This window comes from Schistocerca serialis, chromosome 3 (assembly GCF_023864345.2).
Source record: "Schistocerca serialis cubense isolate TAMUIC-IGC-003099 chromosome 3, iqSchSeri2.2, whole genome shotgun sequence".
Taxonomy (NCBI): domain Eukaryota; kingdom Metazoa; phylum Arthropoda; class Insecta; order Orthoptera; family Acrididae; genus Schistocerca; species Schistocerca serialis.
Genome location: NC_064640.1, coordinates 438,415,690 through 438,428,642, shown reverse-complemented (window position 1 = coordinate 438,428,642; position 12,953 = coordinate 438,415,690). Strand labels below are relative to the sequence as shown.

Below are 12,953 nucleotides of genomic sequence, written 5' to 3'. Positions count from 1 at the left end.
CTCTAGTCGTTGATCTCAACCATCTAATTGCATCTTTCGAATTAAACATACGTAAGACATCCTTAGACTATCCTGGACATTAAAAGAATTCCTGGCGCATTCACCTCTGTTTACTCGTCACTTTCTAATTAGAGTATCGCTTGCTAAACGAAGTTTTATTATTATTATAATAACAATAGGGACTTTAGAGAGGCGTCCAGGCTTTCGTTTCTGCCTTCATTCTGACCGTGAATGGAACATTCACATCGGTTAGATATACAGTTACTAAACAACCACTACTGCAAAGTATGCAGAAATTGGGACAATTTGTTCTCGGACGTCGGCTGTATTTCACAGAGTTAGACGTGCCTTTACTCGCGAGACAGGGACTAAATGAAATGATCAGCCTCAGTCTGGTCTCTTTGTTTCTCCTCGTTGTAGAGTAGATCATTATGTCGTCTAATCTAGCTCTCTTACAAATATCTGCAAGAAAATTCGGCTCCGAATAAATTCTCCAGGATCGACAATTTGGGCTAGACTCTTGTAACTTCACGACTAACTTGCCTTCATAAAGATGTTAATTACAAGTTGAAAAAAGATACATATTTCTGCACAATATGCCATAAACGTACAGTTGTGAAATTGATCCTTCCGTAAAATTTTTCTACTGACAATGCTTTGCTACACAATGTGACAAAAGATCATTCCTCACAAGCGACGTCTAATCAAATTGCGTGCCTTTGAAGTATTATCTCAGCTGTGTGGCTGAATTCGTGATTTCCTGTCACAAAAGCCAAAGTTCATAACACCTGATGTAAGGCCATCGGGTGACACAGAAGTAATATCTGGCGTTCCCCAAGGAGGTGCTATAGGACCTCTGACTTAGCAGACAATCTGACCAGCCCTCTTAGATTGTTGGAAGATGATGCTGTCATTTACCGTCTTGTAAAGTCCTCAGGTGATTAAAACCAATTGCAAAGTGATTTACACAAGATATCGTTGTGGTGCGAAAAGTGGCAGTTGACTCTAAGTAATGAAGAGTATGAAGTCGTCCACATGTATACTAATTTTCGGTTACACCATAAATCAAACAAATATAAACGCTGTAAATTCAGCTAGATACTTAGGGATTACAATTGTGAATAACATAAGTTGGAAAGATTACATAGATAATGTTGTGGAGAAAGCAAAGTAGAGATTGAAATTTATTGGCAGAATACTTAGAAAATGCAACAGGACTGCTTACATTACGCTTTTCCGCCCTCTTCTGGAGCATTGCTGTGCAGTGTTGGATCCGCATCAAATAAGTTGAATGAAGAGCAGCTCGTTTTTTTATGATCGCGAAATAGAGGAGAGAGTGTCATGGATACGATACACGAGTTGGAGTAGAAATCGTCAGAAAAAATGCGTTTTTCGTTGCGGCAGGATCGTGTCAAGAAATTTCTGTCACCAACTTTCTCAGAGTGTGAAAACGTTTTGTTTATCCCACCTACACGGAGAGAAATAATCATCATAATAAAATAAGAGAAATCAGTGCTCACATGGAAAGATTTAAGCGTTCGTTTCTCCCGTGCGCTGTTCGAGGTTGGAACGACAGAGAAATAGCTTTGAGGGTGGTTCGATGAACCTTCTGCCAGGCACTTAATTGTGAATTGCAGAGCAATATTGTAGATGAAGATGTAGATGAATAACTGAATTGTCAAGAGCATTTTATTTAACCTTGTAAGAAGTAGCTGCAGAGGATAGCTATACAGACGAAGATACGTGTTTAACATTTTTTACCCATTCTTTGCATTCCCATAGTATGAGAAGGTAGGCGGTTGAAATGACCATGGGACAATTTTAATCGGTTTTCTTGAAGTTAATATGTAAGATCCTGTGGAATCAGAAACGAAAACAGGTATCTAGAGCATAAACAGGGTACTTGTAACTTAACCTCTCCTGCCACCTAGAGAACACATTAGCGTTTTGGCAGAATTTTTATCAGCCCTTTCTATAAATTGGTAGATAATCACTGGTTTTGGGCGCACAGTGACAACACAATGGGAAGTACTGCTGCTGTCTGTGAGGTTAACAGTTCAACATATATCTTACGCAGAACAGACAAGAACGTGATCGCGATGAGCTACTTAGACAATACTCGCGGGAAAGGAGGTTTGCTTTCGAAGCTTTCCTCAGACAACCAGCTGCTTGTTTAAGTATACAGTGCGTGGAACGTATCATTTGCCACTTGGTTTGTTGACCTTTCTGTTGCGTTTCGAAGCTTCTAATTACGTAAAGGTAATCGATGGCCTGTTACCGAAAGAAGCTCCTTTGGAATTTTCTGGGCTCACAGATGTTGCCTAAAAATTCGAAACAGGAAAGGATGTTCTAGATACCGATTACATCACTGCAGTCATTGACTGACATTTGAATGTATATCGAAGTATTACAAAGTGGAGAACATGTAATACGCAGAAATAAAAGAACATGCGCTGACATTAATCTTTGAGGGGAAAGCTTTAAACGTGTAATAATTCCAGAGATAATGTATGTGCAATTGAATGTAATAAATGTAGGTTCTATGAGCCTATAAAATTAGTTGGTTTTTTTAAAAGTATCTCTTGATGAACGTTCAGTAATTTATATAGTGCCGGCTTCAATTACTGTGCTGTTGCCATGGCTGTGTCCAGCATCCACCGGCAAAATCAGTCAAGTTTTTTTGTTCCACTGTTTATTTATTTATTGGTCGTGAAAGGAGCTACACGTCGAGCTAGTGTTGATGATTTGCCATTAAGTGTACCTGTGAAAACAGTGTGATAGGTGTAATATCATTCCTTACGTCTATGATAGTCTATGTTCACATATGGCACCTTACGCTTACGTCTTAGCTGGTGATACCGGGTCCATATGGCATCTTGGAGCGTAAATGTCGGTTATATATTTACCGACGTTTATGCTCCAAAATGCCATTTGCACCACATCACACCAACTAAGACGAAAGCGCAACGTGCCACACATGGACATAGGTTAACATATACGTGAGAAACGATATCATACTTATTACATCATATTCACAAGGACACTTGATAATGGCAAATCGCCGAAATGAGCTCGTCGTACAACTTGTATCACTACAAGTAAATAAATAAATTGTTCAGCAAAAAGCTTATGATTAGAATAATATATGTTGTTCTTCGACCTCATATAAGCTGCAGACTCATTGTAAGAAAATTAGTCTTGTCAGTGACAGCTCATGATTTTGGTGAAGAATTTGGCGAAAGAAAAGACCAACTGCAACGTTTGCATACGGAACGAGTCAACATCCACAATGAATAATTCAAGAAAAGGAAATGAAAGCTAACTGTAGATAAACAGGAGGACGTTTAACTGACTGTGGGTCTGGATATGTATCCAGTACTTCATCACTGCACTGCCTTGTTTGATTTAGAATCACATTAGGGAGAGCTTTTCTAGGAAAAATAGATTTTTCTCTGCAGGATTTAAGATTTACTATGTTTATTTTCCGTGTCCGTTTAAGCAAGTTGTTTCCAGAAAACCGCGGCTGAAATAACCTTGTTGTTAACTTGAAAATGCTCTTCTAGTACGCAAGGTTCTTTCAGCAGCGGGTGGCCCTGAACTTGCACGTCATCACATTCGCGCAGAATATTTGCTTCATGCGGAAGGAGACCCCACTTCCGCATATTGGACTTGCGTGGCGGCACACCCATCCCCGTTCTGTTCGAAGTTCGACACACAGGGTAGGCGAGCTCATTGCCTAAGGCTGGCTCTTCTCTCGGGAGGATTACCGAGTTCCCTAGTTGTGTCCTCCACGAGCTTCCGAACAACACCCGCGAGGACCTGCGTTCTTCGTATGGTTTAGTATGTTATATGAAATGTAATGAAAAACAAACAGCAGTTTGAGGGACACACTTTTAAGTTTCTCTTACTATGTACTGTCTACATTTCTTTCACGCTCAGTTCTTCTACATAATTATTTGCAAATTAATTTGTTTCAGAAACGTACAAATAATGTTCAATTTGCACGGAAAGTGCGTTACGACATTTAGTTAATTGGAATTACAGAAATACTGCACGTGCATTGTTTGAGCAGCGATCCTTCAACTGTCGTTTAAGTACACATACTGTCTGTTTCTCAAGATTAAAGGTAAACTTTCAGGGGCAAAACTTTCAATTTATAAACTTAACGTTCAGTTTTCAACGCCTACTTGTCTGCTCCTTATAAAAAGAATCACAAACAGATTAACAGAATAATAGTAACGTAGTGAAACAAGTCAGTGACACACCAGTGTAAATTCAATTTTTAAAACTCCCTTCGCTGACTTCAATAATTTTCAACGCTTTTTGCTACATGAAGTCATATAACTCTTCTGCAGACGTATTGTTGTAATTTTGTGTATGTGGCACCACACATAGCACGAGCGACTAGTTAATTTCTTTGTGTTTACTATTTATCTGGAGACTTTGCTTTTCAACCCAATCGATGGGTAGGATATGCAGAGGGTATGCCACACCCAATATTGTAACCGAAGGACCTCATCTGATAACAGTGGCAAATCATTTTGCAGAAGTTATCCATACATGAGCTCTGCAGTACGATTAAGTAAGACAACGCGTCGAGTTAAAGAACTGTTTCTACAGAGGTATGAGGATTTTCTTCGGACCATCGATGTATATTGTAGTAAAAATAGTTCAAATGGCTCTGAGCACTATGGGACTCAACTGCTGTGGTCATAAGTCCCCTAGAACTTAGAACTACTTAAACCTAACTAACCTAAGGACATCACACACATCAATGCCCGAGGCAGGATTCGAACCTGCGACCGTAGCGGTCGTGCGGTTCCAGACTGTAGCGCCTTTAACCGCTCGGCCACTCCGTCCGGCTTGTATATTGTAGTAGTTGTTGACACAATCACGCTCGTAAGTGGTGATGAATAGGATACAAGCCATGCTGAGCTAATGTTTATCACACTTATAGAGGTGCAATACCAAAATGAGTGTAATTTCTTGATGTGTTTGTTGCTGAAGTGCTATCAGCCGAGTGAAGCCTGGCTTCTGCTTTAACGACATTCTGCCCAGTTGCCTTTTCAGAAGAAATATATGTAGTGGCAACTGTTCCACTTCAAAAGTTTGATGAAAATCATTGAGTATGGTACTCTTATGCTAATGCCCCGTTGGCGATATTTTTGTGAGTACCAAGAGCGTATTTATCAACAGTAAAAATGAGGGGCACTGTTTTAAATATTTGTATCCTCACCGATAGTCATCTTGAATCTGTAGTCTCATTTCATTTAGAACTGCGAGTATTAGGTGTCAGTTTTAGACTTAATTGCATCAAGCAGCAGTAGTTCGTCATCTACTCGAAATGAAACACTTGCTCATTCGAACTGTTTAAATCCAAACCATTCGTAAACGACAGGCAGAAATTTGAAAACTAGATATATGAACATATAAAAATCTGTAAATATAAAAACTGCCATTCTACCTTTGATGAACATCTAATAAAGCATAAACATGAACCATCCGACATGGAACAGGATGCGAAAATTATCAGACGAACAATCAGAACAGAAAACTCCTAATATTACGGGTAAACTTTTACATATCACGAGCCCTTGCAATGAACAAGGAAGTATTAAATGATCAAATCAATATAAGCAACAATTCATTGAGCACTTAAGCCACAGAGACGTAGAACATGACTATATTCAATAATAACTTAGTATCACTAGTATTACACACACACACACACACACACACACACACACACACACACACACAAGAAACAAAAGAATATTAAACTAAATACAGACTCCAAAGCACAAACAAATGACGAACAAAGAGAACATAGGGCAACAGTTGACAGCGCTTCATACAGTAAACGTGTCAAAGAAAAACGCAGTGAGCAGTGGAAGGAAGATTTTAGATCGAAATGTGTTCATAAAATGTCGAAAATCGGACATCCTAGGTACGCGGTCCAACTAAGTACAACTACAGAACGCCGGCCGGAGTGGCCGTGCGGTTCTGGGCGCTACAGTCTGGAGCCGAGCGACCGCTACGGTCGCAGGTTCGAATCCTACCTCGGGCATGGATGTGTGTGATGTCCTTAGGTTAGTTAGGTTTAATTAGTTCTAAGTTCTAGGCGACTGATGACCTCAGAAATTAAGTCGTATAGTGCTCAGAGCCATTTGAACCAACCATCTCCAGTAAATATGCAGCAACAGTATATAGACCTACCAATTTAACCTCCTGAAACTTGTCCTACAACAAGTTATTTCTCACCCAATGAAGAGAGAGAAACATGAAAAACTGTAAAAAAGATGTATTTATTATGTAATGCAGTCATTATATTCAATAACAAACACGTATTACGGGCCACTGAAAATGCTTCACAAATATAAAAAAGCGAAACACGTATGACATAATACAAACAGCGTTTCGTTTAGTTGCATTACATGAACCTTAGCTGCAAGAAATTAGTAAATTTATTTTATTATTGCTGTTTTAACTGCGTGATACATTTATGAGGCGAGGATAGAGAATCAGTACGTCAGTTGCCTAGACGGTTGTAGAAAACCACCTGAAAACTACACCCCAACAGGCTCGTGTTCCAAACCAGCTGTCATTAATCCCTGTCTGAGAACAAACTGAGTTACGTATTATGGTGTACAAATAAGTTGTGTAACATGATACACCGCACTAAAAAACTGAAGGAAAGTTTATGCCGATTTTTCAGTCACACAGCGCCGCAGACATTTTGGAACTTCAAAAATGGTTCAAATGGCTCTGAGCACTATGGGACTCAACTGCTGAGGTCATTAGTCCCCTAGAACTTAGAACTAGTTAAACCTAACTAACCTAAGGACATCACAAACATCCATGCCCGAGGCAGGATTCGAACCTGCGACCGTAGCGGTCTTGCGGTTCCAGACTGGCAGCGCCTTTAACCGCACGGCCACTTCGGCCGGCTTTTGGAACTTCCTAAAATATTCTGTTCTGAGCCGCAGTAAGAAATGAATTGTGTGCATTCTACGTAAGATCATCCCTAGCGGTCTTGATATGGGATACTATAAAGGAGGAAAAATAATCAGTCAGACATTCTCCTGTCCCCCTCCCCCTACCCTTTCCCACAGAGACAGAGTGAGAGAGGGAAAGAGAAGGCCGCTACGCGCTGTTTTGTGAAGAGGCAGTGAGGGTGAAAGCCAAGAGCAGGGCCGCCGGGCTTAGCAGAATGCTGTCAAAGTGGATCACGTAATACCATACTGTTTCGTCAGCGTGTTTGCTGTTCCAGGGGAACTGCAAATAATGGACGCAACACGTTTGCTTAACCGTGTTGTAATGTGCTGTATCGTAGTCCTGACCGGATAACTCGGTAGCACCTGCGCGCTTAATACAAAGTAAGTTAAGCAATACTGTACGACGAGCGACGTGACACTTGCCGGAAATATTGAACGACACAGTCAGGAGGACGTGGTGTGGCCTCATTCAGTTTCCTCGGACCTCTTCAGGCAACAGCCAGCTCAGATTCTTTAGTAACCTTTCTAAAATTCTTGTTACTCGTCTGCACCGTCCTGAGTGGGATCTTTAATACACGGATCAATGATTGTGGGATTAACAGACATTCGAATTATTCGAAAGGATTTAGCTAGAAAACTTTCTTCTGTTTCAAGGTAAAGTCAACTGTACAACTGCAAAGGTATGAATATTTCAGAATCACACAGCTTTTCATAGATTTTCCTCTTCTTGTCCTCTGCCTTTTTACATTTCGCTATGGGGTCAGTATTTTTACATAGGTTTTGTCAGCTTTAGTGACAGTTGGTGGCCGAATGCCCTCCCTGAGACCACCACTCTCGCCGTGAAGGATTCAGAGTACCATCTGTCTGTGTCTGGAATAAATCTCATGTTCATGAGTGAAAGCGTTTTGTAAAAGTTTGCATCGTGTGTATCTGAGGCGGGACGTGAATACCAGTCCACTATTTACCTAATTGTATGTGGAAACCACCAGACTGTTACCGCAATCGTTGATCCGTGAGGCGGATTAGACGAGGACCATGTTCATCTTTCTGACTCCCGGAAGCAGCGCATTAACGCCTTCGGCTATCGGGACGGGTTGTACCTCTTCGTAGATGTCAAATAACTAATTGATATATATGACAACTCATACCGAAAATCGAGTGTGATTTCGCAAACTTTTGGAAACTAACCTAGGACTACATGAGGAGGCGCAGTGATTGGGACTCTACTCCAATGACACTACCCTGTTTTAGTTTTTCTGTGGTTTCTCTAAACATTTGAATGACTGGCAGGATGCATTCTTGAACAACAACTTGGTCGAGTTACTTTACCAAGATTAATGACCTGAGCTAGAGGATTGTCTCTAATAACGTCGACATCGACATCATGTTTGACTCTGAGTTACATTTCCAGGCTAGAGATCTGCTGCTGATGAAAATATTTGGTTCTGAAAAAGTCATGAGCTCTTGTAGATAAGCTCGCTGGCCTGCAATGTAGAGCATTCGTTTGCTTCCTAAGTCTCATTGTACGATTAGCTTTTGCTTTTAAGTATTCCAGCGACCAGAATGCCGGAACTGTGCGCTACACCCCAAGACTAAACCGTTCACTCATGCATTAAGTCGCTGGAATATAGATTAATGAAGTGAAACTGGAAAGAAGAGGCACTTGGTGGAAAGAAGATTAGTGAAAGAAACTTATGGTTTAATATCACTTCGAAGATGTCGTCATTATAGAAGAAGCTCGAGTGCGGAGTAGGGGAAGGACGGGGAAGCTAATCAGCCGTGTCCTTTTCAAAAGTATCATCCCGGGATTTATCTTAAACGATATCTCGAAACCACAGAAAATCTAAATCTGTATTGCCGGACGGGGATTTACAAACGCGAGTCCAGTGTGTTAGCAACTGCGCCACCTCACTAGGTAATTTAATGAAGAGACACATCTTAAACAAAAGTGGAAAATGGCATGCATTACGCATTCTTTGCCTCACAACTGTTCCAATTACATACCAGTGCACTGATAACATTTCAATACAAGTTTAAAGAACCTTCCTTAGAATGACTATTGCAAGGAAATGAGGAGGGTGACTTTTCGCTTAAGAAGCAATGAGAAACCTACTATATGTCAGTTGTTTTTCTCCAATGCAGGGAAAAAAACGGGAGAATATCTGAGACAACTCGTCATTTTCTGCATAATTTTTGCATTTGTTGTAGCACGAAGATATGTTGCTTCAAATGGTTCAAATGGCTCTGAGCACTATGGGACTTAACATCTGTGGTCATCAGTCCCCTAGAACTTAGAACTACTTAAACCTAACTAACCTAAGGACATCACACACATCCATGCCCGAGGCAGGATTCGAACCTGCGACCGTAGCAGTCGCGCGGTTCCGGACTGAGCGCCTTAACCGCGAGACCACCGCGGCCGGCAATGTTGCTTCATCCGAAGGCTCCTGAAACTGCCGTTTCCTACTAATAAGGCAGATTAGTACTAAGAAGTAATGGTGTATAAATTCTCTTACGACTATCCGGATTAATACTTCTCTCTGTTTTCCCTAAATAGCTTCAGGTACTTACCGGAACAATTTTATTATAAAGACCACAGTCGGTTTCTTCTTCATTCTTTTCCAATGTGAACTTTTGCTTTGTCTCTAACGAAATCGACGTTCACCGCATGTTTTTAAGCCTAATCCTCTTCTCGTCGAGACAGAAACTTCACGAACAGGGCGGAAAGTGTGCATTCACGTAACGTCTTCTAGAACGGAATATTTCACCGAAAATGGTCATTTGGTTGTTGTGACTTTAATTATTGTGAAACGAGAAATTTAGAGAACATATGTTAGTCAGCGCAACTACAGCCGTAGTTTAGAAATTCCTATGCAGCGAATAAATTTAATAGAAGCGTATAACTGAAATAAATGTTAAACTTTGCATCAAAATGACAGAAACTGACGTATAGTTGACCTCGATATATAGTTCGCTTCAATTATCAACATTACTCCAAGAAGCTTTCTTCTTCCGGAGACCTAGACTGGTGATGATACCTCGTTGGAACGATGAGCCAGCTCGATCTTCCAACTTGTCAATGAGTGCAGCTACATGGTATCTGACATCGCTGAGTGTCAGACATAAAGTTCTCAGAATACTGAGAACTGCAGGCACGTTTCTTCGGCTCGGTACACCAAGAATTTGTAAAAAATTGACACATAGTGGGTGGATAAACCTTGCTCGCGTTGCACTGACCAGTTCGATAGCCTGAAACGATCATTCTTATGAAACACAACTATAAATAGCTGTTTATTCGCACGAGGTAATGGTTGCTATCGACATGGAATCTCAAATTGGCTCCATATTTATAGATTTTCAGAAGGCTTTTGATACCGTTCGTCACAAGAGATTTCACATCAAACTTCTTGCCTATGGAGTATCGCTTCAGTTGCGCGAATGGGTTCGTGATTTCCTGTCAGAGAGGTCACAGTATGTAGTAATCGATGGAAAATCATCGGGAACAGGAGTGGTAGCTGGCGTTCTCCAGGAAAATCTTATAGGTCCTTTGCTGTTCCAGAACTATATAAACGTTTTAGAGACAGTCTGCGCAGCCCTCTTAGATTGTTTGCAGATGTGACTGTCATTTAGGGTCTAGTAAACTTACCAGAAGATCAAAACCAACTGCAAAGTCAGTTAGACACGACATCTGGCAATTGTCTCTGAATGAGGAACAGTGTGAGGCCATCCACATGAGTACGAAAAGAAATCAAATCTAAAGGTTATCAATTCAACTAAATACTTTGAAATTATAATTACGAACAACTTAAATTAGAATGATCACATAGATAATATTGTGGGGAAAGCAAACCGAAGATTGTGTTTTACTGGCAGAATACTTAGAAAGTGCGACATGTCTACTAAAGCGACTACCTACACTCCACTTGTCTGTCCTCTGCTAGATACTGCTGTACTGTACGGGATCCTAACCGGATAGGATTGACGGAGGACATCGAAAAAGTCCAAAGAAGGCCAGCTCGTTTAGTATTATCGCAAAATAGGAGAGAGTGTGTCACTGACATGAAAAGTGATATGGGGTAGCAGGCATTAAAACAAATGTGTTTTTCGCTGCGGCGTAATCTTTTCACGGAATTCAATCATCAACTTTCTCCTCTGAGAGCGAAAATATTTTACTGTCGCCGACCTACATACGGAGAAATCATCATCGTAATAAAATAAGAGAAATCAGAGCTCGTACGGAAAGATTCAGGTGTTCTTTTTTTCTCGCGCACTGTTAGGGAGTGAAAAGGTTAAGAAATAGTGTGAAGGTGGTTCGGAGAACCCTCTGCCAAGTATTTAAGTGTGAACTGCAGAGTAGTCATGTAGATGTATAGACGTAAAATTTAGTGTTCGAGTGATGTTCAAAAATTCGTTCGCGCCATTATTCGTGAATAAGGAGATATCTATCAAGACAATACTTAGCGATTAACAAAGATACACCATATTATTTTCGAAGGAATCACCTAGCTTCTGTAAAACAGGCGCTGCACGCTCTACTGACTTTTAAACTGACCGGTGAGAGAGAAGTGACTGTTGGTCGCAGAGGAGTTGAAAGTCATGTGTCTGCACCTTGTACCTCGTTCACCATTGGCAAATCGTCATTATGTATGCCAACATATTGCCATCAATTAACATCACTATATGAAGTTTTGGAAAACAAAACCATGGGAAGTTATGTAAAAGCATTGTCACTTTATTCTGATAATAAATCCCAACTGGTTAAACTCGAAACGTATATTGCCTAAGTGATTACAGTGGGATTCTGTCCCTTTGCGGCTGTTGTATGCTCTCCAAGTTAAAGCAACAAGCTGGTGGACAGCGAACTGTGAACGATGGACAGGAGCAGCCTTGCTACTGTGATACCGTGACCCTTCAGCAGAATTTCAACGATAGGAAATCGAAAAATTAGTGCAACTAGAAACGATTTTAGGTGATTATCCAAAAATAATGGCGTGTATTGAATTAGAATCACGTAATAAGTTTGACTGCCTATTGCAGTGAATGACTATAGTTGAGTTATTCATTTCTCATATATATCGAGATATTTTCGTTTCTGCGGCTGCCTTTGAGATAGGTAGTGTCTAGTTATTAGTTCTGAGCTGAATATTGTGACAAATTTTCATTTATATTCGTGGGATACACTGAAATTCTTAGAAACGGTTACTCATCTTTCAGCGATGAAGTGTGTGCTGTATCTGTGTTGTTACTCTTTCTGTAGAAATAAGTGGGAGACAGAGGACTGCTAGCCATACCAGAGCTGAAGAGGTCATTGACCATCCGAGGGACACATCAACACCATTGTCACATGTCTTTTCTCCAGTAGAGGCTATGGAGAGGTTTGAGATGAAAGGATTTGTCTGGTGATTCAGAATTTTACATCACTGTCTCTCCAGGCTTTCTGGTGATATTCACCTGATTTAACTTTCTCCCAGCAACAGTGTTGGAATCTGCTACCTCTGCCCCAAATAGAACCGCATTAGCCTGATAGCGTTGCCGGTTATGTAAATCGTTGAAGTTTGTGGGTTACATTTTGTTATCAAAATAATAATTCTGTTAATTATTTGAAATGGCTGCGAGGAGAAAGTGAATATTAACAGGCATTTACGGTAAGTTATTTTGCAAAAACTGCAAAATAGGAGTACCTTGTAGCCAATATCCGTTGTAGTTGTCACAGGAGGGATCAATAGAAATATTAGTGGAGCATTACAGATTATCATCTGAAGCCAGAACGAAACTGAACTGTGGAGGTAGCACACTTTTATTAACAAGAATACAAATCATGCAGTACTGGTCGTGCCAAGTGACATGGAAAACGACATGACTAGCTTGTAACAGGCTCATTTTTCTCTCCTTCGTTTTTAGTTAGAAGGCTTTCATGGGCAAAGAAATGGGACTAAATACTATAAATATTTGTCAGTC

At 40.5% G+C, this 12,953-nt stretch overlaps 1 protein-coding gene across 1 annotated transcript in view; it reads right to left on the bottom strand.

Annotated features, from left to right (window-relative positions):
* LOC126470910 (elongation of very long chain fatty acids protein 7-like) overlaps positions 1–12,953 on the bottom strand; it is a 264,344-nt gene that overhangs the window by 217,947 nt on the left and 33,444 nt on the right. The gene's annotated exons all lie outside the window — the stretch shown is intronic.